We start from the raw sequence: 17,470 nt of genomic DNA on the forward strand, positions 1-17,470 counted from the left end.
CCCCTATTCCTTCCAGTCACGAGATCCACAGAGAGATATTCTTCCTCTCTGGTGTAGCTTTTGAAAAACCAGGATGCACTTGGAACAATGTACAAAAATAACAAGCAAAACAAAGGTGATAAATTTACCGCTTAACACCCATCAAATCGCCGGTGGACTAACTAAACCCGGGTTAGGGTTTCGTTTTTGCCACATGCAAAAATGGGCACATTTTGACAAACTTTTCTGTTAAAACAGGGGTGAAACATAAGGCCTAGGGAGCCAGAATTGGTCCCGCAAAGACTCCAATCAGGCCCACTGGACAACTTTGGAAAATGAGAAGGAGGGCATCAATTTTGGACTTTTTAACTGTATTTTCACAAATTTTACACCTAGTTAACAAAGACAATGAAGCAATGAAGTAATAGACAAACATTTAAATTACACAAAACAATCATGTGTTTTCACTATATAAATATCCAACAAAAATGCTGTACTATAGAATAATATGTAAAACAGTAACAGTAAAGTATCGCATTTTATGTGGATCATCTATTTTATTTAACAAAAAAATTCTACTTTGTGATTACAGGAAAGTCCTTGCTGTGAGCTGCATTTAGACATTTATTTCTTACAATTTAAGACCAGTGAGTCATGCTGACAGGTTTCTTTCAGTAACTACTTCAGCATTTCTGTGTTGTGTAAAAAAGAGTCTTTTTCCTACATTGAGATACCTCCAGGATTAAATGAGCAGTTAAACTTCTTTACACTGACAGAAAGAGGAGTTTCACTGGTCCGACTCGGCTAAGATCAAAGTGCGCCGTATTTGATTCATGAGGTAAAATGAGCTCCCTCTGACATCCGTCTGTTAAAGGATTTTCCATTTGGGTGTTCCAAAGAGACAAAATTATTGGAGACAGATGGAGATTAGCTTAACCCTACCTCTAATCCTAGATGAGTTGCCGGTGACTTGTTCAGTGCTAAGACATTGGAAAGAAAAGAAATTTCTGCCTTACACTTGTTTGCCACTGTCATCCAGACAAGTGTCAGTTTACTTCCATGTCTGCCTGAACTCACATGAAAACTTTGAAGTGAAAGCTGAAGGACAAAAGTCACGTCCACAACATCAAGATGTTACCAGTTCAGTATTCCTGGGTGTTCCTGGGTTATCGCATTAAATAACAGCCAGAAACGTGTTTTTGCAGAACATGAATCAGACATTTTTGAAAATAAGACATCATCACTTCTTCTGTTTAGCCTGACCAATAGAGGCAAACATATGTATTTGTAAAAAGCAACAATGACTTTGCCATCAGATTCTAGTCCGTCCATCCTTGAACCAAGTGGACATTTGTGTCAGATGTAACAGAGTTCCTTCTACTAATATGAATGTGATGGACGGCCATGGTTATGAAAAAAAAAATCCCACACTTTCACATCTCCTTAACAGAACCACCCCTCACACCGCTTTGATTAAAATGTGCTTCTTTGGTTTTCAGTTCACACGATACACTTCCATCAGCACAAACGTTGTCATATTTAGATGTTATAACAAAGTCTTTCACTTCAATTCAATTTTATTTATATAACACCAAGTCGCAACAACAGTCGCCTCAAGGCACCTTATATTGTAAGGTAGACCCTACAATAATACATTCAGAGAAAAAAAAACCAACAATCATATGACCTCCTATGAACAAGCACTTTGGCGACAGTGGGAAGGAAAAACTCCCTTTTAACAGGAAGAAACCTCCAGCAGAACCAGGCTCAGGGAGGGGCGGGGCCATCTGCTGCGACCGGTTGGGGTGAGAGAAGGAAGACTTGCACACTTTTGTACACTTGTACAATACTGTCTTATTTTGTTTTTGGTCACACAGCACTGCAGTTGCAAGCCCGGTGAAAACCCTCACCGAGCGAACGGAAGCATCTAAAAATCACCACTGTACACTCGTTTCCGTGACACCTGTGTGACACTGACAGAGAACAAAACAGAAAGTCACAAGGTGAGCTCGAGGTGTCAGAATATGAGTTTCGTCTCCTACAACCAAGTGGACTGATGGCGTTTAGGGAGACAAAAGGTGGATTCTTGTACTGTTCACTCCGAATATTGCTGTTTTCTGAAAGTCTAAATTTCCCAAATCTCTCCAGGGACCATTTATTAATCGGTTTACTGGAATAATCTGGCAATATGAAAATGTTTGCTGTATCGACAAGAAAACAAGTGCCTCAGAATTGTTGTTATAGTAATCCATCCTCAGTAATCTATTACTTCTTTCCTTACTGTTGCCCTCCTACACCAGACCAGACTGGCTGAGTCAGCTCCACTGCTCTATCACGATTCAGCCTGACACACTTTCCCTCCCTCCGTCTCCCCCCCCCAACTTTCCTTCATGAATCTCTTCATTCATCCTGAGCTGGTTCAAAACTTCCTCGCCTCTCCACTATTGCTGCGAGCCTCTTTCTGTTTCGCCTGATTGCGTTTGCTCCTTTTAAATCTCATGCAGAGATCCTGCGTCCACATACTCTACGGTTCTCTCCTCTTTTTCTTTTTCCCCCCTCTCAACCCCCCCCCCCCCCCCCAACCTCACCATCTCTCTCCATCCCTCCCTCCCTGCTGGCTGCCTTCAGGGTAGCAGAAGGGAAGTGAATGGCTTCAGCCCTCCCAGCTGGTCCCATCACCCAGCAACCCAGAGCAAAACAAAAGAACACACACACAGGAACACACACACACACACTTGCACACAAGCCTCCAAACAGACAGGCAGTGTACACACGCGCACGGGTTCACCGACAGATGAGTCTGCATGTTCTTAGACACATGCAGACAGATATGCAGATGTATGCACACACCCACACACACCCACCTTTGCCCTCACAAACTCACATCTATAAACATAGCCAGCCAGCCAGCCAGCCAGCCAGCCGTCCCCTGCAGACTCCCACCCATCATCCTTTCGTCCAGTCCCCCACCCATCACCCATCGTCCCCTTCTCCCCTCCCTGGCACCTTCTCCAGACACCCAGTCCTTTGTCCACATTCTGCTCGGCACAAACACACAAAAAAGACATATTTGGGGGAAAACAGATGAACATGTGTTGACCCCCCTGCTCCCCTCCCGCAAAAAAGAAGTCGACACAAAGCACATTCACACACATGCATAAAAATTGCGTTTGAGCAACAAAACAGAGCTCAGTTGTTATCTCAAACTCTGTAAGTAGTCTTGTAGCAAATCACAGCTCCAGAAACCTGCATGATCATGATGTGTGTGTGTGCACTTTAAGCCAAACTGGCACATCCTCTGCAATATATCATAAGTGTGCAGGTCGGCGCATTCCAGCAGATATGTTGTGATTAAGTCTCTGACTACTCTGTTTGTTTTTCCACTGCCTGATTCTTCTGCCTGGCCTTTCATAGTTTCACCGGATGACTTCTTACAAACCCCAGAGAAGAACTAACAACTTAAATGCGCCTCTGTTAGACATGAATATGATGCAAGCAGAACACAACTCAATGGGAAATCAGCTTTTATCATCTGTGTGATTTTTGTTGTCATGATCAAAGTTAATGACAAAGTCAGGGTCACTTAATATCTGATCATGGCCATGTTAACCCACCAGGGGGCCCTGAGTAAAATGTTCTTTTCAGAGTTTTATTGTAAAAAAGTGTTTTATATGTGTGGTCGTCATAAATATATGGATCTACAAGGTTAGTGCATGTTTATAACTGTACTACAGCACACCATCTACAACTGTACTGATGCTGAGGTGGGATCACAGTTGAACAAGCCAAAACTTAAGGTGAACAGATGAAGTGAACAACAATAATTACACAATAAAACTGGTCCAGGATATCCACGTGATGGCGTGTGAATAGTTGTTTCCTGTGCTGGATGTGGTAGAAAACAGGCACATATAAAGGACCTGAGTCACAAGAGCCGTGTCATCATGACCATCTGATCTGAGCAACTCTGAAGCCCAACCTGGTAAGCAGTAGTCACAATCCACCGACAGAACAAAACACAACATAATAATGACAGGGAGGGTTTTGCTACTTGAAGTCTTTACCATTTCCTTTCAGTTAAATGAAAAGCATTTCATGCATGATCTGCAAGTTTCATTCTGAATCTGCGTGCTACGTCAGCAGCATGGCGGTGCTCAGGTCAGCACTGTTGCCTCACAGCAAGAAGGTTGTTGGTGCAAACTCACCTTGGTTCTCCCCTGATATAGCTGCGAGCTTTGAGGAAACACAAAGGACCGACATTCAAGCGGAAACATTTCGCATCTACACCGGGCGTGGAAGTAGATTGAGTATGGCTGTGAATTTTACCCAGGTGTTGATCCACCCTTTAGTGTGGATGGCTGTAAACTTGCACCTTCATAAAGCTGAGGACTAATGGTGTCAATGAATCATGTGACACTCATAATAATGGAAGACAATGTCCCTGGCTCCTATACATTTTTAGTTGCTGAGCTGGTTAGCAGTTGACACTAGGGCTGCCACGATTAGTCGACTAGTCACGATTACGTCGACTATCAAAATCGTCGACGACTGATTTAATAGTCGACGCGTCGTTTGAAGCTTTGTAAGATCACAAAAGACGCAGGAATAAGTAGTAGGATTTAAGAGTGTAATAACGGACCGAAACAGAAGATGGCAGCACTGCATGTACAAGGATGCCAGCTGCCGTTAAACCCCGAAGAAGAAGAAGAAGGAGCTGTGTCCCAGAATTCATAGCGCAGCCCAGCTCAGTTTACAACAATGGCGGCAGCTAGTTAGTTTTAATATTACTCTTATTATTCTTTCTGGGTCACAAAATAAACGTTTAACATATTTTTAGGCGAGACTGTAGCTGTATAAACCTCAAATATCTGCTCAGTTTATCAAGACACCACATATTTTCAAAAGTGCTCTGATGTTTTGGGAGACGTCTGTTAGCCACTAGCTCGATAGCTAGCCGGGGGCTAGGCTCACTAGAGCCCGTGAGAACACCGGACTCCCGGGAAATCGTTTTCAAACCCACCGCCATCTTTTGCTACTCAGGTTAAACATGATATATAAGTCACTTAGATAACTTAAAAATGTTATTGTTTGGCTTTTTTTTGTATTTTATTTGTTCCTGAGTAAATCGGTTTGGCTGAGATTAAAGTTATAGTTTTTACATAGCTGAATAAACATCAAGCAGACAACTGATTATCAGAAGTGTGAGATGCTCGAGAATATACTCCGGTGTCCTGTTATATTTTAGATAGTAATGAGTTTATTAAACTTCACCGAAAGAATCTGCAAATTTCATTAAAATTTAACAAACTATCATCTTGTCTTTATTTTTAGTTAGCACATACCTTAAACACTTAAAGCTGTAAGCTAATGATAGTTATATAAGAGCAGATGCATGCTGGTGCAATAAGCTGTACGCTGTACATCCAATGGATGCATGATCTGATTAGTTGACTAATTGCAAAAATAATCGGTGACCATCAAAATAATCGTTTGTGGCAGCCCTAGTTGACACAGAAAGCCCCTTGCTTGTATCTGTATCTGCAACAATAATTTGAAAGTACCGATAAACATTTAGTGAAGATGGGAAATTGTTCTGACCTTCAGGATGACGCTTTACAAATTAATGCAAGCTCCACGGTCTATTAATGGAGATGTCTTGAACTTCATGCAACTGATAGGTGTCTAGGTCACAATGAGACCCATGCCCAGTATTTCAGGTGGACTCCATATATGGGCAGACTGTCAAAACAGGTAGTAGTGTTTCACAATGAGTCAGCAGTCAACACAACTCATTTACCGCCCTATGATCTGTATGAGCACACCCTAAAAAACCCCAAGAGGAAAACTGGGGTGATGTGCGACATCAGATGTGATTCAGTCATTTACTTAATGAGACGGAATGAAAAGAAACACATGCACACTCACTCAGCTGTCTGGTAACACCAAACCAGAAGCAGACACAGCATTGAGGACGTAGACGATAATATTTACATGAGATGGAGCTAAAACTTGGATGTTGACCTCGAAAAGAAAGGTTGACCAGATAAATCGGACTCAGACTATTTCATGGCATATGAAAGTTATTTTCAGAGCTTTCAGAGTTTCCTTGTCTTTCCCAGTGGATCTGGTTGTGCTTGGTTTTCATGACTCATCATCGCTCAATATGAATACGAATGAATATTGAATATGGAACTAGTAATTACAAATGTTTATATAAGAACTGAAAAACTAAAAAAAATGTCCACCATATTTTTCTACAAACCTTTAAAAAGGCTCAATCAGAACAGGATCTTATCGTATATCCCATTTTTTCCATTTTCTCTTTTGTCCAAAACATGAGCACACAAACGCATTAGCTGCAGAAAGCCAAAGCAGCTAATTATAGTGGACAGGTCTAGCAGTGGGACTAAAATAGAGCCGTTTGTGCAACAAAATAAAATCTGTCTTCATAAAATCAGGGGGAATGCAGTCAAAGCAATGACTGGAGGGGGGAAAAACACACACACGCACAAAGAACGGCCTGCTAAATATTTAGTTTAACTTTCTCCTTCACCATAGCAATTGTGAGCCAAACCAAACCTGTAAGAAAAATGCTTTGCTTCCAACCTTCTTCAGCCTAAACCACTGAAACAAACAAACTACTTCAGAAATGAAATGAAGTGAGATGTTTTGGAAGCACCACAACATGGAAAATCTGAGAATGTGAGCTGCTTCTTGAGGCATGGGAATGTTAAATAGGAAGGGAAACTGGGGGAAAATGACTTGACTGAATAAAACCAAGACTAGACTGAATAAAACCAAGACTAATCTGGTTCAATCCTGTCCGAGCACACTGTTCATGCACAGTTCTGGCAGCAACTCTATAGATAGATAGATGTAAGGAGGACTCTTCCACCTCTAGTACTTTATAGTTGGCTGGACAGCTTTGTTCACCCTGCACACAACAGAGCAAAAATGTAAAAGAAAAAAGGGTGGAGGTGGGTTGCAAAGTGGCTTGCAGAAGAAAAGCATGATAAAGCAGCTTAAAACAGCACCCCCTATATGCCAAATATAAGTGTTACTGATTGTGACTGAGCTTGATTTCATGGCCTAGCTGAATTAACCACCAGTTTACCACCAGTCAGGCTCAATCCAGTCCACCGGAGACCAATCCAATCGGTTGGGGTTGGGCTAATCAGTGTGGTTTGTCCACTTGTGTCCACTTCAGCGCAGTCCAAACCAGTATGTCCCAGTCTTGTCTACAACAGTCTTAATCAAATCCCTTTGTGGCAATCTGGCCCAGTAAACTGGCCCAGCACCAGTTCCAGCAGTAAACACGAGGAAACACAATACAAGCCAGAACAAACACCTGATCACACACACACACACACACACACACACACACACACAAACTGTCCTTATTCAGCAGAGGGATGTGTTTGCTTTCCTCCTCATTAATTATTGAAAAGAAAAATCCATCCAATCGCTACGAGTCATGAAAACCAGCTTCTGCCACACAGACACAAAAACACACAAACACACACAAGCAAACCTAAAACACGATATCGCCGCGGCCCAAGCTGAATGCTGATATTAATTGCAGGCACAATTCCACAGTCAACGCAGTTTAAAATCAGGTGATTATTGCGACCTGTCGTGATACAGGTGTCCATTTAAAACCAACCACATGGTTAATTATCCAAACAGTAACGCAGTTTCAGTTTTACTATTAGCAGAGAAATATTTCACAGCTTAGAAAAGCAGGGAGAGCTCATTGCAGCAGATACCGTCCATCCACGCAGCCACTGATTGGTTTTATCACACTAAAGCACGTCTTACAGCACTCACAGATATTTTTAGACATCTAAATTGAGAGATGTGAGGCTAGGATGCTGCATGGGGTCGAAACGACAGGTACGTACTCATGATCAGAAACAAAAACAACGGGATTTTAGTTATTGTAGTTCGGCCAACTTATCACGGTCAGCAGTTGGAGCTGCAGCAGTGGCTGTGACACACAACACACAGAGGCATTAAGCAACATAAAAAAAGATAACAAAATTTTTAAAAAGCTGGCTGAGAATCGTCACGCTTTTAAGTTTTCTTCAGTTTGTCAGTAACTTAGCGACAACCAGCTTTGTTTCTCCAGGAACAACTACCAGCTGGTGCCCAAAAATGCAAAAGGATAAAAAAATAATACCAGTAACAAAAACAGATATGAGAAAAGCATTAAGTGACCAACTAGCAGGTAAGGACCTTAATCCACTAAACAATGTGAGACATGCTGCAGAATAAGACCGCTTTCCTGCTTTTCACTTGTTTAAAGTGTTCGCCTGACCAGCTGCATGAGTTTGCTACCCAAAGGATACGCTGCTGGCTTCCACACAAGTTTTAAATTATGGTGTTACACACATCATCATTCAATCAAAGGCCCAAACAGTAATCTCTCCAAATGCTACTCTGCACCACTGACACAGATATCAGCCTCCTGAATGGCAGCCAAGCTGACACAGCACTGTATAACAAAGTATATAATCATTAGGCCGTAATCATACAGTGACTGGAAGCCAAATATCCCAATATCAGGCCTGGCACGTTAATGCTCCCTAACTGATTCGATTCATTTGCCATGCTGATTTGTTGTCCAGTTCCAACTCAAAGCTTTCTGCAATCCTGTGTTACTGATCGTCCTGTAGGCTAGTGGGAGGAGGCTACAGACGGTTAGCAATACAGAGTTTGTACACACTTTTAAAGAGAGTGTATATACTTAGCATACCCTTGTAATATCTTGTGTTTCAGGAGGCAATACGCTTTTAATGTCTCAGCAAACACTTTGAGTGAACAGATAACATCTCAGCACACACCTTTGCAGATGGAGACTGAATGACTAACGAAATGTTTAAAGTACGACTGAACAATGAACACTGTCCTGCTCAACAGACATATTCATCTGCCAGACTCTCACAAAAACACAAATGATATAAATTGTAATTTAACTTGTTTGAAGATAGGATTCAAAATCTTAAAAGGTGTGTTTTGATATCACACAACTGTGTAGGTTTTACATTTTGGTGGAAGAAGATATGTGAACCTATATACATTTGAATTAAGGTTCATATGATTATTTATCATGGCGCTGATTATCATTTTAAAATACTCTTACCTGGAGCTAAAATTCAGCTCACATACATCAAGTTCCTTAAAGGTCAGCTCACTGATTCATTGGCCAAAAACTGACAAAAAGTCTTATACCTGCAAACTTCTTAAAGCACTTTTAAAAAGAATATACAGTAGTCTTTCTTTAAAAGTAAATACCCAGAGAGTGAGCTGCCTTGGTGGAGGTGTCCGCCCTCTGAGACCTTCTTGTTGCTATAATGCATTGTCCTTCACTGGACCATCTTTGATTAATCTGATTCAAGCACATCATGTTTTCTTCCTCTTCTTCTCATTTCCTAGTGTATACGTAAATGTCAACAATGCAGTACTTCTGTGTGCTCAACCCTAACAGCCACCATCGCATGATCATGGTCAGAAAGTCCAACGTGGGCACATGGAATTTCTCCAATCATTGCTGTCATCATCGACACATATCACACACTCACTGCTGCAGAAGAAGCGTCCCCCACCCCACTCCCCTCATGACTCCCCTCTATGGTCTCTGCAGTTTCCCCAGGAGAATAATGCAGCTGACACAGAGCCCAACACACTCAGTCTCACTCCACAGCCTACAAAGTCCAAATCTGCTGCTAACAACTTGGTGCTACAACCCTCAGGCAGAGCCTTTGGACATAACTTACACCTACTCAATGTGGCTGATCTCTCTCGCTCTGACTTTGAACAGTTAGTCTTCGTTAAACACCTGACTCCAGTCATTCCTATCGTGTTTTTCTTGCTATTAGCTCACTGGCCAGGTCATTGCAGTCCTCAATAACTTTCAGCTACAGTGAGTCTCTCGTACTGCAGATGAATCAACTTCAACTCCAGCATCATAGCCTGCAACTTTATGGCTTTGGTTCTGTTCTTGAGATCCACTGTGAGCAACAGCACTGCTCTAAGCAGAACCGGCAGCAGGTGGAGACCTGCTTTGTGTTAACAACAATGACTACAGAGACCAGCTGCTGTCCAAAATGTTGGCTTTGTTGTCCATAAGGAACACACTTGGGAGACTGAATACTAATAATTTATTACTTGTCCCGAGTTCTTGGTTAATAAATTACTTCTATCTGAGAACCTCAAAGGTCCGCTGCTGTGGCTGTAGGAGAGTCTTGAAATCTATTATGACGTAACTGGAAATGGAACTGGAGATCTTAAGACCAGTGGTCCCCAACCTTTTTTGCGCCACGGACTGGCTTATGTCCGACAATATTTTCATGGACCAACCTTTAAGGTGTCGTGGGTAAATGCAACAAAATAAAACCAGTACAAGTACCAAAAAAAGACAATTTATTCATAACACACGGGAAAAGACCCAGAGAAACCGAGTTAATTATAAAACCGATTAAAAAATAATTTTAAAAACTGATTTTAAAAAAACCCTGAAGACCATGAATTTCACACCCCAGCCTCAATTCTTGCTGCCCAGTACCAAACGACTCATGGACTGGTACCGGTCCATGGCCCAGGGGTTGGGGACTGCTGCCCTAGACCATAACCTTCTAATCCAGTAAGAGTCGCGGAGTGAGTCGTGCATTCAGGAAACAATGTGTGCTCAAAAACGGGACCTGTTCTGATATTAGGTTATTTTTGCACTCTACTAGAGCAGCTCTGAAAAATAATAATTTACAATATCGAGGAGAAAGCCCTTCAGTTCATCCCCCAGCTAAAATAATCAGTTTTAGCTCCTCCTCCCTTTAAGCTCCCTTTATTCTGCCCAGCAAAAGATTTGAACAGGAAATGGGCGGAGCTGTGTGCCAGAGATCACCATATTAGGGATATCCCTTTTCTGTGACATCACACAGACCATAAGTTTAAAAAAGCTGTCTGAAATAGAACATCTAGAGCAATCTCAAGTATGAGCTTCTGGCTAACAGGGATTACCTGCACTTAAACTAACCTCATTATCTGAAACCTTAGGCATATCTAACATGAGCGGCCACAAACAGCACAATAGGTCCCCTTTAAAAAGAATATATTTATAGGACACTTGACTAAGGTGTTTACTGTACAACATTTTCTGATCATAATCTTTTCATTTCAGACGATCATCACACCAAAAAAATTGTAGAAAAGTAAACTAGTTCTGAAAAACATGCTGGTATTCATGCAGCATGATGAACCGAGTGTGTCAGAGTCGACCGCATTACGTTAGCATCGAGCAGCATTCTCGCTGTCTTACAGAGTAGGAGGAAGAGTGTGTGTGGGAGGGGGTATTCCAACTGAGTACATGATGTAACTCAGCGTAGTATACAGGTAGTGGAGCAATGAGTCAGTGTGCTAGGGGATGTAACATGATAACCTCCCAACGAGTCAACATCTGTGCAAGCGGCTCAGTAAGGAGCTCCTTATTTTCTCAATGGACACTGGAAATCTGCTCTTTACATCTGTCTGTCTGTCTCTAAATGCAGTTGTTTGTTGCTCCTGTTAAGAGGCCAGCTCTGCAAATGCTCCTTCTCTGACATCTGATCCCCTCAGTCGTGTGTGTGTGTGCGTGTACAGTATGTGTCTCCGATCTCTGCTTGTTACGTCTTGTTTCCTGAGGATCTCTGAATCCAGCACAATGCTCCCTCAGTCATTAGATCCTAAGTGCATTGCGATGCACGTCGTAAACATGCTGTAAGCGTAGCAGAAAACAACACCGACGCTGGTGTAATGCTGTAACACAACGCGCTTTTACCACGAGGTCTGTTCTGGGAATTAAAATACCGCCTCGAGTTACAGTATTTTGTCTCACGACATTTCAACGCTAACTCTTGCACACAGACAAGCCCCAACGTTAAACCACCCCCTGATTTTTAAAATTCTCCTCCCATGCTGCTAAAACAGCTCTGACCCATCAGCGCACGGACAAGAGACCAGTGGGCACGTTCTGTGGCGTCCAGCACAGGAAGTTCCATGGTGCCTGTGACATTGGCAGGAGTTAAAAACACAGGAATGTGGGGTGTTTTGAGGTTCAGGGAACATCTGCGGCTGTCCTGTTGGTGGATGGTGGATGGATGGTGGATTCAAACCCAGGGCTTTCTTGCACCACCATGTTGCCCCTGCTCTGTTTGGCAAATATGAAATTATTCCACCACTGAAATTCTTGTCCGGTTTTCTTTCCTGAACATTTCCTGACTTTACACGATCTCAAAATATAAGAAAAAAAGGCATGCAGCATTCACACAATGAAGCCTTTATCGCAGCTTTACACATTCCCACACTACAAACTTGAAAAGCACATCCATGCCAATAAAAGCCTCTTAAACACATCAAAGTATCAAATATCTAAAGTAAAATCTCCTATGATTGCCACTCTTTCTCCCTGTAATGTTGCACAGTTGATCTGTTGGTTTAAAAAAATTAAAACTAAAGTTGTATCCGCGTCAACATGTGAGAAAGAAAGAAAGTTGCTGTTTGTTTGAATAATGAAAAGGAGGTCAGTGCCTGAAGGGGCGGGGCGATGGTGAGCGCTCTGTTCAAAGTAAAAGCACTAAAAACAAAAATGCAGAGCTGCTACACAAACACACACACGACTGCTGACTGTGGCGATGGAATGAATGGTAAGCAGCAAAATGCAAGTGTGTGTCTGTGTGTGTGTGTGTCTCCTGTTTGCACCTGCAAACCTGTAAGTGCAGTTTATGGACAGCAGTCAAACACTTACATCACACACAAGCGCTGCCACCATGAAACACAGCAACAAAAGAGAGACGTTTTCATTACAGCTTGACAATCTGTGTCGAGTATGTTTATATCTGTGTGTATATAAAGGATGTTGAAGGTCCTAAAGCGTGCACTGGCCCTTTAAGATGATCTTCACTACATCTGCTGAAGGTCATTAAGCTTAACACCAGAAATATTATGGAACAGCTTGAGATTTTTTTCTTAAGATTGAGACTTTCAAACTAGTAAATCACAGAAAAAGCACGGATGGGCATTTTCATCAGTGTCATGACCACATTATGACTTCCTTAAAAAAAACAGAAGCCACTGATTTGCTTTTTAAATATAGCTAATATCTGTTTGCATAAAGATTAGGCTTCTAATGGTGTCCAAATGTTTATGTTGCTGCATAGCTACACCTCAAACAGAGACATTACAGGGACACTAAAGGACTGACAAAGCTGCAGCTTCCCCCACTATTGAAAAACATGCTCGGTTAATACTATGATGACTGTCACAAAGCATTTACCGAGAGCTATGTTAGCACAGATATTTGCTATCCGCAGAGTTTGTCAGATTGATGGTTTTTATGACTTACGTGCAAAAGTACATCAGTCTAAATCAGGGGTGTCAAACTCCAGGCCTCGAGGGCCGGTGTCCTGCAGGTTTTAGATCTCACCCTGGGTCAACACACCTGAATCAAATGATTAGTTCATTATCAAGCCTCTGAGAACATCAAGACATGTTGAGGAGGTGATTTAGCCATTTAAATCAGCTGTGTTGGATCAAGGACACATCTAAAACCTCCAGGACACCGGCACGCGAGGCCTGGAGTTGGACACCTGTGGTCTAAATACTACAATACCCATGACCTCCAGGAGCCAGTGCTGTGGAGAGGCAGCCAATCAGTCAGTTTTATCACATGAGATTAAAAAAAAATTCAAAACTGATTTTGATACACAGACTTAATTTCCTGACAGAATCTGAAGAACCCAGTTGTTCTTGTGGAAATGCAAATAAGGATTTAAGTGAACTTTCTTACCAGGAAGTTTTATTTGCACAACCTTACACCGTTGACTTTTTTTAATTAAAAACAAAAATTATAAATACTTTGTAACACTATTGTTAATGGTTTGATGATTGAATCAGATGATTTTGATGGTAATCCAAGCTGTAGAGGCGCTCCAGCTATGAGTCACCTTACATTTTCTGTGGGAGAAATGAATGGGACTTTACTGCCGGATCAGGAATGCCCAAAATAGCAGCCACCACTTTGCAACTCTATAGCAACAGTGAGGCAGATCAAGATAAGCAAACTTTAAGTTCTATGGTAACACTGCAATGAAAAGCACTCTGTGAGTGCCTTCATTGATCCATTTCTTTTTGCAGTTAGAGCTTATAGTTAGCTTTCCAAGACAAGGAAAAGATCTGTGGGTGCTGAAACTGATCATAGCCAATATTTTCTTGCTGAGACGTAGCTGATATGAGCGGGAGTCCAGGAAGGCATTCAACAAATGGCAGTTTATGCCCACAACCTTGCAGGAACATGATCTGCCCCCCTGCCTGCTGTCTGACTGACCAGTGAGCTCCATCCACCCTCCAACCTGTTCAGGCTGAGTGAAACACGTTCCATATTACCAAGCTTAATACAGCATTTATGCACACAGACTTTTGGCATAAGGTCAAGGGTTCACAGGACAACCCTGCTTACTGTATAGGGGGAAAGTAGAGGGGATACCTGCTCCCTGTTAGAGCCAGCACAGTGCAGTGGAGTAACGCCAGTCTTGCTGAGGGATTATTGTGTGGTGATGTTATCATCACAACCACTCTCCCACTGTCTATTTATAGTTCACAGAGCTCTCCCTCCCTCTCTCTCTCTCTCTCTCAGTCTCTGTCACATTCTCCATACTGAATGCCAAATGCATTAAAAGCAGAAGGTCAGGAAAAACAGAACCACTAACCAGTACTTAGTGGTTTGAGCCTCAGAAACAAGTACAACACCTGTCCTCCGTCTTACACAGATTTGTACCCTGAGGTTTGCAGACTTCTTATGTTCACTTCTATGAGGCCAAGAATGCAACTTTCACCACTGGAGATTATGACACATTTGTAGGTCAAGATTTCTGCAGCTGGGAGCCAGTTTAGCTCACAGGGTGAGCAGGTGATGCTGCAAGGCTAAACGTAGCAGCCTGAGTCTGACTCCGACCTGTGGCCCTTTGCTGCTCGTTTTCCCAGGTCTCTGCCTCTTCCTGTCTACTCTTCTACTCTTGACATGAGGGCAGTCAAAGAATCCTAAATTTGAAGTGTATGGAAGAATTACAGTTGACCAGATCTAACTAGTGATTATATCCTTTTCTGATCTAACCTGGTCATTAGTTACCCATGCTGTGTTGCAAGTAAGGGGTAGAATTTGTGTTTGGATATCATACAACCCCAAGAAATAATTTTTGCCTGCTTGGACAGCAGGAACATCTTTTAGTTTCTGAAAACAGAACACCACAGAACCTTTTAACATCCACAGAGTCACCGCTAACCTGTTTAGGGTTAGGAGGTCCACACCTTCCTCTTTAAATGGAATTTTACTCCAGTAGAAATGCATGTCATTTTTTATGTAGCATGTGGCTTAAAGGGAACCCTGACCCCATCCCTGAGTGGCTTGCTGGATATAAAGAGGCAAAGTTCATTTCCATAATGACTTAAAACACCTGAACAGATAAGTGTCCAGAGGACTTTCAAGGTAGCCGCTCAGTGGTGAGACTTGCTTCTGGAAGGGCTTTGCATCTGTTCAGTGTGGCTACTGTTCAGTGTTTCTGGCCCAAAGCGAGTCCAGATTTGATCATCAAGGTAGCTTTTAGCAACATGGTGTTCTCTTTACTGTGACGGTCAGGTTCATGATTATACTAGATCAGGAATTTCTGCTTTTTAGTGTACTGTAAGTACAGCAGAGTCTTGAAAGTAGGGAAAGCGACAGCTCATGCTGGACGGTTTGCTGATTTTGCCTGCCAGACAGGCCACGGTGTCTAAGACCCAGGCTGGGAACACTGAAGAACACAGCACCTTAATCTGGATTAGCTGCTGAGTTAGAGGCCTGGGTGCTTGTGTAATCCCTCTGCCAAAGTTCCACCAGCCAGCCCCGCATTGGCCATTTGACGGCAGGAGTGTTCATTCAGGCCGGTCAGCCCGGGCTGCATTCAGACATGAAGGTCTATGCAACTAGTGAGCAATGATGATTTAAAATACCCAATGAACACGATCCTAAACACGTGTTTCTTCCTTCGGTTTGACATCGACGGCACATAAATTATAAGTACATGTGTGTATGAAGTCCAGGCACGAGGGAATACTCGCACTGGAGCAGCGCAGCGCGATCTGCCTGTCAGTCAGTCAGTGCTGTGTGTGAGAGCTTAAAGACAACTCGGTTATATAATGAAGGCAGTAGCAGAACAGCAAATGAGCGCTGATTCTGTGTGAGCGTCAACTGAGAACACCGCGGTGAGTTCATCCAACCCCAGAAGAATCAGATCTCCCTGAAAGCCCTTTAAAACTATACCCCCCCCCCCCCCAAAAAAAAAAATAAAAAATAAAAAAAGTTTCTGTGCTCCGTTCATGATTAAGAACTTGAAGTGACGAAGTGACGCCTTTTAATTAAAGTTTTTAAACACGCAAAAATTACAATGTGCGATGTTTCATTTGTCAAAAATAGGCCGATTTCAAGAGCATCGTCATTTCACACGTAAAACAAATCTGCGCGCTTGACCTGTTATGCGTTATCTTTCAGCAGCATGTTCGCTCCAATAAATCGCTATTTTTTCAGTGAAGTTTGGCGCTGAACTGTCTGCGCGCGTTATGATCGTGCGTAACGGGAATTCCACGCTGCGCTTTCCCACTTCTGACAGCCTCTGCTGATGTACACAGGCGACGTACTTGCTCCTTATTTGAACCAGTTTATGATGGGTTATTATTTTTTTCTTACAATGCTGAAAGCTACTTGTGGAAATGTTTAAGGTGTTAAAGATAAGAAGACTCATAGAGATGGAAACATAAACACAAAAATACATCACTTAAGATCACAACCAAGAGGAGCCCCAGACAGCGAGTGTCTGTACAAGAGTTCATGATGCAGTTTCAGACACTCACCCTGTATGGCAGATCCGTCCAGCACGGTGCTGAAGTAGAAAAATGGATTTGAAAAAATGGACTCTGAAGCTTCTGTGATGGGAGAAAGGTCACACGGCCAATGCCGGGATGTCTAATTTCTGTTCTACCTAAAATCTGGTGGACTACGTACGGGCTCAGTCCAACGTCTCCAATGTCACACAGACCGCCGCCAATGCGAAGTCTTGTAATATCAGCCAGCCTCGTGCTGCATTCAAGTGTCATGGGACAAATAATATGCTTTGAATTCTGCTCCTGAATGAAAAGAAATCACTCAGTGTGGAGGTTCAGTTGCCTACGAAAGATTATTAAACATATTATACATGTGGTTCATAACACGGAGATGTGCTTCGTAAAATTCGCCATGTTTCAGTCTGACTTTGAGTCTCTTTATCAGTCGTTTGTTCCTGAAGTCCGTGAACGCGTCACACTTCGCTCTGTGACAGACATGTCGTGCAGTGACTCAGAGCTGAGTCACTGTTTCGTGTCCCGCCCACACAGCGGTGGCGGCCAATCGCGCCTGTGCGGAAGCGGGTACGGCGGCGAGGAGTCACGCAGC

General features: G+C 42.6%; 1 protein-coding gene across 5 annotated transcripts in view; it reads right to left on the reverse strand.

Annotated features, from left to right (window-relative positions):
- sertad2b (SERTA domain containing 2b) overlaps nucleotides 1-17,219 on the reverse strand; it is a 43,851-nt gene extending 26,632 nt beyond the window's left edge. The window contains exons 1-2 of one of the 5 annotated variants that reach the window (XM_085182899.1): nucleotides 13,722-17,214; nucleotides 1-13,584 (exon numbers count right to left, since the gene is read on the reverse strand). The exon at nucleotides 1-13,584 is cut by the window's left edge and continues 12,173 nt beyond it. The gene's annotated coding sequence lies outside the window, so the exon portion shown is untranslated. The other 4 variants (XM_085182898.1, XM_085182900.1, XM_085182902.1 and 1 more) reach the window with 4 other exon arrangements.
- Nucleotides 17,220-17,470: the final 251 nt, after the last annotated feature.

The sequence above is a fragment of the Neolamprologus multifasciatus genome, chromosome 13 (assembly GCF_963576455.1).
Source record: "Neolamprologus multifasciatus chromosome 13, fNeoMul1.2, whole genome shotgun sequence".
Lineage (NCBI taxonomy): Eukaryota > Metazoa > Chordata > Actinopteri > Cichliformes > Cichlidae > Neolamprologus > Neolamprologus multifasciatus.